Genomic DNA, 12,039 nt, shown 5'->3' with positions numbered 1-12,039 from the left:
CTAATTTGGACGCGTCAGAGATACGGGTAGGTACGAAAAATGGCCGTCGTTGGAAATTCAAAAGGCCGAGGAAAAATGAGGTGCTGCAGAGGATCCAATGCTGGATGATAGAAGAGGCCAAGACTTGGGTTGAGTGATAGTATGTTCAGAATACGTTAACACTTAGTTTTTTTTATAATTCCGTCATAATATTATTAGTTCTGTTAATGAAAGTATAAGGAATTCTGGCAGTATATCATTAGGATATAAAATTACCAACGTTACATACAGTAAAGCCAAAAAACTGATGTCATCATTCATTGTATGAATAATACAGTTTTTTTAATCAATTGCATTGCGATTATTGTAATTCAAAACTTACATTCTGATCAAGCTTCACTTTAACTATTTAGAGTAGGTATAGATTCGAAGACAATTATGCAGATAGTCAAAATTTTCCGTCAATATTTTTGTGAGAAGACACAATTATTCTCAATAACGAGGACGGATCAATTTTTTTTAAGTGCGTGCGGTTAGTTTTAATAATATCAATGTAACAGATATGTTTTTTATAGGTAGGTACTTTATTCATGCGATATATCAACTTTGCAAAAAAATATGTACAAAACTGAAATTTGTAATAATGGATATATTTATCTTTTTTATATTACAATGGCGATCTAATACTCTATAATTTTCATGTGAAAAAAATAATAATTTAGTTTCCTAAGTTACCTAGAAATATATTACAAAAATCCTGTTCATATTACGTGTTATGAATATATTTATTTTCAACAATTTTTATTCTATTTTTCTTACCCTAAATAAATAATAATCCATCTTATCTATCTACTTCTTCTTGATATTTTTTATCGTTTCAGAATTTATGGCATATTAAAATTATATGCGAAAAGTTTTGCATAAAGAAACGATACCATAAGCTATCAGTCAGTTACCAATTAATGTTCCCCATAATTAGAACAGTACCCATAAAACGTTTTTTATATAGGTATACTTCGATAAATTATACCTAAGATTTTTATTTGCATCCGGTCAGATAAGGTGACGGAGTTTTATCAAAGTGATTGTTCATGGAGACTTTAACAAAGGAAAACTATGTAATTATATAATCGGTTTTGAAATAATGTTTCGGTTGATTTTACAATTTTCGGCTATAAAGTCATCTTCAAAATCATTCAATAATAGGTAATAATTTAATGAGTTATCATTTAGTCATTTTGAAGATGATTTTATATTCTGAAAATGCTATCAATATCAATAACTAGACGATTGTAGAATTAATAAAATCATAATAATGTAGTTCTATCACGCAACTGCCAATTTAATATATAAATACATAATACATGATAAGAGTTGCCATATTAACAATACCATACGTATTTTAATTATCAATAATAGATAAACGACACTATGAACCTACCACTAACTAGCAATATAAAAATAATAAACAAAGTCATAAAGAATGTAGTATTATTAAGCAAAAAATATTCAATATAGGTTTTAATTTAATAATCTACTATGTTTAAGTATGTCTGAGGGTTTAGAAATTAATCTATTCAAATAAACCATACAATATTTTACAACCTGTTTTAAGTAAACTACCAAAAGTACCATGCATTGGGAGGGGGAGGGGTATTATTTCTGTATAGTTGCAAGAATGAAAGAAGGGGAGGATCCCGCCTCTTTTTGTAGGTTGAATCTAATCATTTATCTTTGTAATGTTGATAGTGGTTTGACAGCTAAAATAGCTATCGACTAATAATTAACCAATATGAAGATTTTGGTATAATATATTAAAAAATCATTTTGTAAAATTATTTAGCGTTATATTACCCTAGTCAAAATTCAATAATTGTCGTCTGAAGGAAATCACAGAATATAACAAAATGCTATGTGGAACTTTATATTACTATATAAATATATTATAATAATTGATAAAGTTTCATCTTTCGCATTAATAAAAAATAAATTATTCGTAATCATTTTTAATAGTAGGTACCTAATCATTTGATTTACAGGTATTGCATTAGATGGTCGCATAAGAAATTCCTCACTAAAATATCAGTATGCACGATATTCACGCATATAAAGTGTGTTTATAAATTGCCAGTAGAGATAAAAAACAATCCTTTTTATTCAGTCAGTGGGAATAAATGTTACTGTCAAATTTTATACATGGTCGAGTAAAGCGATTTGTAAGGCATCAAGGTGTACTCTGGAATTTTCCGCGCGAAATATAATATATTATTATGTATAAAATACAGGTCCTGAATATTGTATATTGCGGCAATAAATTTATCTCTCTGATTCCAATAATTTATTTACATCTATTAAAAAAAAAAGTTTTAACAATATGTAAACATTAAACAGCGTAATAAGAATTAAAAAAATACGCTGATATAGGTATGCCATATTTAAAAAATCTATATCAAATACCGGCCACTTAAACTCATCTTCATTCAAGTGAAATATATCAATACCCAAAGCAATTTGATTGAACACAGGTTTTGCACTTCCAATGGCAGGTTAGTTCTGCATCTGGGAAAACAAATTACTTGTGCTCCCGTTTTCTAATATAATTTATCAGGAACTCACAAATGCTTTTAACTATACTTTTTCTTAGTATCAGATCATTCGATACTGTAGTCAGAATAGTAAAATATTGATTGGCGATTATGACAGGTACATTAAAATATTTTTAGTATTTTAGCTATTATTTCCAAAGTAGTTTTTTAGCATATAGATGTAAAATTGTATAGTAATAATGTTCTTTGTTCGTTATTTGCCAATATATATATATATTCTCAATAATATATCGATAAATTTTGACAGGTTATTTTGAGCCTCGCAGTGTGATGAGTAGCGCAAACTTTTATTTTAACCCATTGGAGACAGTGTGAATTTTTCAGAATCACTTAATAAGGTACCTGATTACTAAAATTGATAATTATAAGTCATTTATTATTCATTTAATTCAACGAAATCTTTTAAATATGTATAGATATTGAATTCTTCTACTATTTATTTATATTTTAAGTTAACTTTGTGTATCAGTTTATGGCAGCACTAGATATTTTTCGAACTAAAAAGTCGCATTGGACCATTCTGCGGAGCTCCATTTGGCAACGTGTGTTTTGTGAATAGCGATGACGTCACATCGACGTATTCGACACGTTGCAGACGAGACGAGTTTTGATGTGCGAGCCGGCTTAGACTTCCGTATGTAAGCAATCGTTTTAAGCCACGGATAGTGCCTATCCACAATTAGGTAAAGGAGTCTCAATTTTTTATTTTGAGCCCTTTCGTCATAGGGTCGAAGTTCAACATACTGATGTGAGGTCTAAACAATGTACCCACAAAATAAAGTAATCCATTGCAACATCGTTAAGAAACGTCTGGTTTTAAAAATAAGTAATCATAATGATATCTGATGTTATAACATGTAATTAAAGTATACAAAGGAATGTAACATTCGCATGAATTGTTTTAACTGTTAATTTATTCTTAATGGAAAGACATTATATTAATTAAAATAAAACAAAACAAAACACAAAGTACATATTCAACATAAATTAAGTAATAAAAATAACGACCAGGGCCAGCTGTACCTATCTGTTTATAAAAACATTGAGATTTAATTATTTTAATTGATTACTATATGCATTATTATTAAATTTAGTTAAGTGTACTTTTTTTCAAAGTTGATGGATTGTTTATTTATAATTAACTATTTCATTTATTCAACGAATAATTCACTATAATAATTCATTCTGATTATTGAACATATATAATTTTGAAAAACACTTTCTGAGAGAATATATTATAACCAATAGAAAAAATCTTTTTTGAAAAAAAGTAAGCCAACCCGACGGGGAATCGAACCCCGTATCTCCCAGGTTTACGCCCTATCCGTTGCATTACCACTATGCTACGAGGTGACATACTAATTGCGACAAATTTTAACTATTGCTCATTTTTAATACCTACTCATCAGTGCTCTTCCAAATCAAGCTACTTTGGCAATCGATTTTTGTTTCTTAAATCAAAGTAGGTAACTATTTACTATTACTAACCGACGTCGTGGAATTTCTCCAATATTTTTTAGATGTAACTACTTGCACTTGCTAATAATTTATAATTAACTATTTCTTTTATTCAACGAATAATTCACAAGATTTAAGAATATATCATTCTGATTATTGAACATATATAATTTTGAAAAACACTTTCTGAGAGAATATATTATAACCAATAGAAAAAATCTTTTTTGAAAAAGAAGCTTGATTTGGAAGAGCACTGATGAGTAGGTATTAAAATTGAGCAATAGTTAAAATTTGTCGCAATTAGTATGTCACCTCGGAGCATAGTGGTAATGCAACGGATAGGGCGCAAACCTGGAAGATACGGGGTTCGATTCCCCGTCGGGTTGGCTTACTTTTTTTCAAAAAAAAACTTTATTGGTTATAATATATTCTCTCAGAAAGTGTTTTTCAAAATTATATATGGATTGTTTATTATTCCCATTTCTAAATGGGGCTCAGTCATAAGTCACCAGCATGGCGATATTAGGAATAGATCGGAAGATCCTCACTGGAATACATCAAGATTCTTAATTCATAAAATACGATGTTTTACTATATCACGTATATAATAATATATCGTTGATCATATACGTTTGTCATCTGATAATGTAGTCGCGATAGTGTATTTTTCTAATATTAGTACTACGCATAACTTATCACACCTTTCCCCTGCATTATTATCATCATCTGAACTACAACCATGGCCCCCACAAGGGGGGGGGGGGGGACTGACAGGGCTCTAGTCTGGGGGCCCGGGCTCAGGAAGGGCCCGGCGTGATGAGCCGACCAAACCGAGATAAACACAGATCACAAATTTGCTCTAATTTAAAAAAAAAATCGCCTGCGGAGCTATTTTTCTTTGATGTTATTAGTTATTAAGACTATTTGGTTGTACGATGTAATTTTTTACTGTGCCGATACTCAACAACTCCATAATTCAAATGGATGTAAGTACATTTTAAAAATATAAAAAAATGCTAAAATTACACCATTGTATTTGAATAACGCTACTGCAGTGCGTCACATTGATTATATCCTTAGCGATAGGTAGGGGGCCCGCCAAACATCCTAACCTGGGGGCCCGCTTCATGTTGTGCGGGCCATGACTACAACCCAATATTATGGGTCTCGAAAACCTCCAGAAGATGTCTTACCTCGTCTCTGTCTGCTGCAGGCTCCTTTCGTTGTATTAGCTTCAAGAATGGTGTATATTTTTCTACACTTGATTTCCAATATTTATTATCCTATCCGGCAGAAGAATATATTTGAGACCATAAACTGTCCGTTAATGTGTAAGATAATGAAGGACACTTATTTCTGGAAAGGTGTACGTATGCAGTTGGTCGTATTATTTATATAGAAAATAGATGGCCGTATAGTATTGAGATCAAATTCCCTATCCGGCAGAAGAATATATTTGAGACCATAAACTGTCCGTTAATGTGTAAGATAATGAAGGACACTTATTTCTGGAAAGGTGTACGTATGCAGTTGGTCGTATTATTTATATAGAAAATAGATGGCCGTATAGTATTGAGATCAAATTCATTTGTACATATAACACTACAAAATACTTAATAAAAATCATCCAAATACAAGGGAATGACAGAAGAAAATAGGTAGGTAAGAACTGTAGAAATACAATAAAATCGTATATATTTATATAAAATTCTGGTAATTGCTCGTACCTATCAAGTCATACCTATCAAATATTTGATAATAATGACAGCGTTATTTTCAGATCTTTAATACCAATCAATATTAAATTAATGTTCTTATTAAATCTAATTAAATTGGAACATCACACTATGCAAAGCTCCGCGAACAATGATTTTTTTTTTATTTAAATGCTATACAGCTATCTCTTTCCTGTAAGACAGCTCACGGTTAACTGTGCGACGGCGAAATTTAATACGTACAATTTACATGTAACCATTTCATTCATTTTAAAATAAGTATTATTAATTTGATGATTTTTTTTATATGTAGAATGACAGAGTTATCGTTTTTGTTACTTTTGAATAAAAAATGTAAAATTTTCGATGAAATTTAATAAAAATTAAAAATATATAAAGGGTAATATTTTTTTTAAATTTTAATGAGGACAAGAAACTTAATGACGTCGATTGATATTAGAGCTGTCAAAAGTTGTATTGAATAACACTAAATTTAAGCTAAGTCGAGTCGCCCTTTTTAATTGTGAATCAACAACGATTGCTGATGATGATGGTGATTATAATAAAATATTAATATGCATTCTGACATTCCCGACTTGGAGAATCGTAAAAATATATTCATAACGCTTTAAAGCAGTATTCAACGCGAGATGTGATTCAAATGAGATTTGTACCCGATCTAGTCGTAATATCAAAACAGGTGGGAACGCACACCACCTGACTTTTCAATGGGGCCATATATTTTTACGCGCTCATTTGAAATTCACAGCATTTGACAGAAGCCGCACTGCTCGGAAAGGAAGTAAGTAATACGGAGGCTTGAGAATTCAGCGAAATTGAATTTCTCGCAAATGGCAAACTACACGAGATTCTGCTCTGTATACTATTATAATACTATGGATGAGATGTTTTAACATTCTCTCAGATGAGTAATGACTTGTTTTTATATAGCTGCACTGGAATTACTTCAATCCCTGTTTACACTGATTAAAACTATACACACGGCAAGTATGGCAAAATAAATATTTAACTTATTCGATAGAGAGTACACATAAATAAATTAATATTAGAGTGACCAGATTACGTGACAATTTCAGTGGGATATTATTTTTTCAACATTATGATTACTGGCACATCTGTTGATAATATTGACATTTATATAACAATATTTTTGCTACGACGAACCGTTTTTGAGATATAAGTGAAAAACCAAAAAAATGCTCCAAAATTTTGCGGTTTTTTGCCCGCCAAAAGTTGTGCCGATGTCAGCCGAATTCGAAAACTCATTTTTTCTCACTCTTTACAATATACACAAGTAGGAAAATAAATCTTCTACCCCACCTTTTGCAACCATAACGTATTTTTCGGTCCAATTTGACTGGATAAATCGCAAGTGGAGAACTGCAAGGTTCTAAGTGTTTATCCTTGATGAGGCAGCTAAGAATAGTACTTCATTTTTGTGTTTATTTTCTCAAGGACGAGACCTTATAGTATTAGGCTCGCGAAATATCAATACCATTATTTTAGTATTACCTAGTATTTTATTGGTCAAATTCAACACTAACAATTTTATTTGGGCTGAGGTTTATGTTTTACAAACAAGTTTTTTTGCTATTTTGTTGCTTGATTCATTTATTGCAACAATCTGTTTTATATGCAACTGCTAATTCAGAAATTATTATTTTGTATTCTTCGGTAATACACCCACGGTGGCCGTGTGGCTTAAGCGTTGGACTATAACGCCGTAGTTCCCAGGTTCGAATCTTGGATCAGGCAAGTACACACATTGTTTTCCAATTTGTGTCTGTCAGGGTATGGACCTAATAGGTTGAGCAAGTGTCTGACATCCATTTCTCGTAAAAAAAACAAAATCTGTTAATACAAACCTCTACTCTGTGGAGGCCCATATAATCCTGTTAGGATCGGATATGGTCGCAAAAAAAATCTTCGGTAGACATAATTAGTTTTATGAAAAGATAGATAATTTTGATGTTCTCGAAATATTTCAACCTGGTAATAAACTTAGAAGAATAGACTAATTTAACTTACAATACACACATTTTGAAATAATGTTTTCATATATGTTGTATATTGATACCAATAACTACTAGGGAGCATTATGTCACGACTCACGACAATCTTTATTGGAAGAGTGGGGAAAAATTTAAAAAAAATAGGAGAACATGTCTGGCCACCCTAGTAAAATTGTACAGCAAATATGTAGGTTTCTTCTATTCACCACGTTATTTTAAAAATATGATATACTGGTATTTCATTTATATGGTAAATATTATCATGGTGGTAGTCAGTGTCACCAATCCAGTAGCCAGATTCTTGTTGATTGATTAATTCTAATAATAATTATATCGCAAATGCGTTTTACTTGAAATTCGGCAGCGTAAAAAAACATTCTTATATTGTGGCGAACCTTAAATGTGTGAAAGTGAAGATGGCAATAAGTAACTAAAACTATTGATTAAACTAGTTCAATCATTTTGCATTCCAAATTCATATATATAACGATCGTCACAGTTTTCTGCTCTGAGATTTTTATTTATAAGAGTAATGTTGAATTAAAAACGTCTTTAGTTAAAAGCATAAAACAAGGTACGTAGGTACGAGTATAATGAATATTTTTATGAATAATGAAAAACAATGCGAATAACAATACCTTATACGTACAGTATAAAATAACATTAAACAACGTCACCATTTTAATTATATTAATTATATTGTCATGCCAATTAATATTTTTACAACGTTTTTCTTAGCTCGTATTCTTATTTGTCCGGTGGTTCTTTGTCCGGTACAAATCTTACAATCAATTTTTCCTGTTTGTCCAAGATTTTTAACTTACTTCCCGACTAGCTAGACATTTTAAACTTTTAGAATATATCAGAACACGATGCCAATGCATTTTTTAATACTTTTAGCCATCTTTAAGTAGAATTAAATTCATTTTCAGTTAATTGTGTTTTGTATGAAAAGTTATTTCGACACCATTATTGGTTGCTAGGGGTCTGGGGTCCTAGCAACTAAATTATTAATATATACGTGCGTTAATATGGAAATCAATATGACATATCAAGTACAAAATTTTTTGGCCGTTTAAGCTAGTCAAATCAAGTTTATATGGTTCAACAGAAAAATTAAAAACGTTCGCTCTAAAAACTTCAGGAATCGCAATCATTAGTTGTAATATTATGAAAGATCATGTTATGAATATTAATACTTATAATATAACTATATTCTTAATTCTTTGGAATACAATGCATAAAGTAGTATTCTTTGATGATCTCATGTTGAGCTTTACGGGCAGTAAAAATATTGCAGTACAGTTAAATTAATTAAGATTGCACTGGTTATGTGGTGTGAATCTAATGAACAACAATTAACCGGAAAAGATAGTAATATTGAGCAATACAATAGATGTAACTATTATCAGGGTACCTATCAAACTGGATAGCGGCTAGTATGAATAAGGAAATATTATGGATAGAGTGATTGAAAAAAGCGAGGACCCACCCCTGGTTTCCCCAGTGATAAATACTTGACTTGATAAATAATGTTTCATGTCATGTTGTGAACGTCTTAAACTTATAATTAGTAATGTCCACAATATGTAAAGATTAAATAAATTGAAATTGAATTGAATTGAAATAAAAGTGTTATTTTGTACGAGGGTTAGCACTTCATTATAGAGACCATGTCATTGATATATCTGGCCATGCTCAATAAATAATGTCGCAAATGTTTCCACGTAACAGTAATCTAACACACATCGATAATAGTAATAAATAATTCGATCAATTTAATATAAGTCTCAAAAAAGCAGTAGCCAATTATTTGCAAAGAGATAATCAATAGCGCCTTTGTCAGGTTTTTAGTAAGGATGACGAATTTTACGACATCATTTGACAATAATAAAAGTAATTTAACTATAGGGGTGGGGATAATACACGTGTAGGGAGAGAAAGAGTTTATGAGCCGAGATCCCCAAACTTTTGAAACCCCCTTTGATAAAATAAAATAAAATAAGTGAAAGGCGACAAAGTCAACAAGCTTCGAAGGGAATAAAATGTTGTGGACAATCACCGCAACAACTCAAAGAAAGTTTTTTAATCCGACAAAATATTTATTTTTAATGTAAACTATTAGAATAAAATTATAAAAATATTTGTACCAAATGGGACTTGAACCCATAACCTTTACATTACGAAAGCTGTGATTTACCGATTAAACGCATTCATTAATTGCGCACTAACAACGCCGTCACCAAGTTATGGGATTCATGGGAATCTTGGCACTGGATTCAAGTATTATGTGGCGCCAATTATTTATATTTTCTTCCTAATGCGTATATTTCTGAATTGTTATGTATGTATATATTATGTATATTCAATAAATAATGCTTGTTATATATAAGTTGAATAAAAATAATAGTTTCATTTTTTTAAATACTCTAGTTGGCCGATAGTATTTTGTAAATCATTTTTAATTCGTGGCAATCTGTAGTAGGTACCTAAATCCAGACTTGGTGTAATTTTAATTGTTTGAAAAATGGTTTTAATTATTTTCTTACAAAATCTTGTGGAACGATGTCTACATATCATTTGTTTTTCGAACATTTCCACGCAGTACTTTCAAAATCATAATGTGCCCCTCCGCTCAAAAAGCTTGAGAACCTCTGAGTCAATCTTAAAAATTCAATGATATCATATTTACACCGTATTTATAACAATTTAATATATATTAATTACTTGCGTTGTCCATTCAATCTTTAACGACTATTTAATTACGCGTCGGAACCTTTAGTCAGATTAATTAAAGATGACACTTACGGGCTATACGATTTTTATTACCCTTCTAAAGATGTTGAGATAATTCACTATAATTTTATATTTCCGATCATTATAAAATATACTCAAATGTACTCTAAGTGTACCAGAAATTTCGAGTTCTCAGTGTTGCCAGATTCACAACATTGTCCTTTAATAGGTTGTTTTTTTAATTATGTATGTCAATATTAGAACCTCAGCTGAGGCATGGTCTAAAAAGATCGTGACTAGGCGATGCGCGGATTGCGGGTCGCGGGTATAAATGACGCGAACCAAACGAAACATAATTTGTCATAAAAATTCAACATGCGTCTTTTTTATGTTATGTTTATTATTATATTCGTAATAATAATAGTATATTCATTCACATGTTTTCTTTTTCAAGTACATGCGGAACTTTTTTAAGTCATCTTTACACGATTTAAGAATATATTCATCCGACTCCATCACAAAAGAAATTGACGTGTTAACAGGTCGACTATCCCTCTCCGAATGGCAACGCGCCTCAACGCTGCCGAAATTTCGTTCCACATAGTGTTGAAAATTATTTGCCGTTTCACTTACGTACGCTCTTAATAACACTACAAAAAAGATAAAAACAGATTAAAACACCGTCAATGCTTGTAGAATGTTAGATCGTATTGATTAATTTAATATTGATATTAGAAACAACGTGGCACAGTAAGTGCTAAATTTCCATTTGCCATTGCGCGAGAGAAGCGTCAAAGCGGGACAACATGTTTATTCCAGCTAACTGTCATAGTACAAAATATAATTATACTATCAGTTCTGTTCATATTTTAATTGTGTATGTGGCTACGTCAACGTCTGTTGTAATTATAATGTGAAAATGGTGACTATTTATATTTGCAACTATTTTGGTAACAGAATAACTAATATTAATATCGAGAAGATACTAGTACCTCAATCGGTGTGTAATTGCAGTGTATATTGAAAGCTTTTTTTAAGATGGCCAATGCCTTACATCAAACAATATCAAGTTCATTTTTACACACAACGGAGTTTATTTACATCTCGGCCGAAGCATAATCGATTCTTGGACAGTGTCTAAAAAACCAATCACGGCGAGCCCCTTCTCATCCAAAGCGTGTATCCCGCATGTGTCAAAAAAGTTTAATCAACAACACAATAAAACAACATTATAGAAAGGAAAAAAGCAAATAGGTTGTGTTAGATCGGACGTGGACAATCATTTATACATTATCATTATATAGAAACATCATAAGCTATATCTTCCATAGCTACTCGAATCGTCGAATCACAAGTTTCCTTTATACATTATATTATATTTTAGTTTAAAATATAGATATTGTATAACCAATCGATTTCATTTTAATGACCAATGACGAATAATAAAAAAGCCATACAATTTCGATTAATGTCACATAGGCAGGTCCGGATTAATCATAGGGCTAATCGAGC

This window comes from Rhyacophila brunnea, unplaced genomic scaffold, assembly GCF_057557595.1.
Source record: "Rhyacophila brunnea isolate RB1 unplaced genomic scaffold, BYU_Rbru_1.0 scaffold_9, whole genome shotgun sequence".
Taxonomy (NCBI): Eukaryota; Metazoa; Arthropoda; class Insecta; order Trichoptera; family Rhyacophilidae; genus Rhyacophila; species Rhyacophila brunnea.
Note: the sequence above shows the minus strand (reverse complement) of the source record.